This window comes from Apaloderma vittatum, unplaced genomic scaffold (genome assembly GCF_000703405.1).
Source record: "Apaloderma vittatum isolate BGI_N311 unplaced genomic scaffold, ASM70340v1 C11538474, whole genome shotgun sequence".
NCBI classification, from domain to species: domain Eukaryota; kingdom Metazoa; phylum Chordata; class Aves; order Trogoniformes; family Trogonidae; genus Apaloderma; species Apaloderma vittatum.
Window position 1 is genome coordinate 1 of NW_009743961.1, and position 485 is coordinate 485.

Here is a 485-nt window from a genome sequence, read left to right on the forward strand (position 1 = left end):
GAACATGACCAGGCAAAGCTACCTGGGGGGATCCCTATGCAGGGCTTAACGGTGGTGCTGGGCACGGGCCCTGTAAGGGACCACCAGCATCAGGAAAGCAAGTGTTTGCCTGAGTGGGAGGGAGGGCAAGGCAGTCGGGAGGCCCCTTCCTTGACTGCGGGGCAGCCTGAGGGAGGGGTTGGTGCCTGGCACTGGAGAAGCTCTCACTCAGCCACCATGGGCTGGGGAATTAGCTCAAGTGGTAGAGCGCTCGCTTAGCATGTGAGAGGCAGCGGGATCGATGCCCGCATTCTCCAACGCTTTTGCTTTCCCTGGCCTGGATGCGGGGGCCTTTGCTAGGCCCCCTCGATCCTCTGGGGGCTCTGGAGAGATCTGTGGGGAGATCGTGGTGTGCCCAGGCTTGAGAGAGGAGGACAACACCTGGGCTTCTGTCAAGCGCAGCCTGGGCACTTGAAGAGAGGAACTGGGTTTCTCCCTCTTTGCTT

The 485-nt window shown here is 60.8% G+C and overlaps 1 non-coding gene across 1 annotated transcript; it reads left to right on the top strand.

The window, feature by feature from the left end:
• Positions 1-223: 223 nt before the first annotated feature.
• On the top strand, positions 224-296 carry TRNAA-AGC. Its single transcript has one exon. It is a non-coding gene; the product is annotated as a tRNA-Ala (tRNA).
• Positions 297-485: the final 189 nt, after the last annotated feature.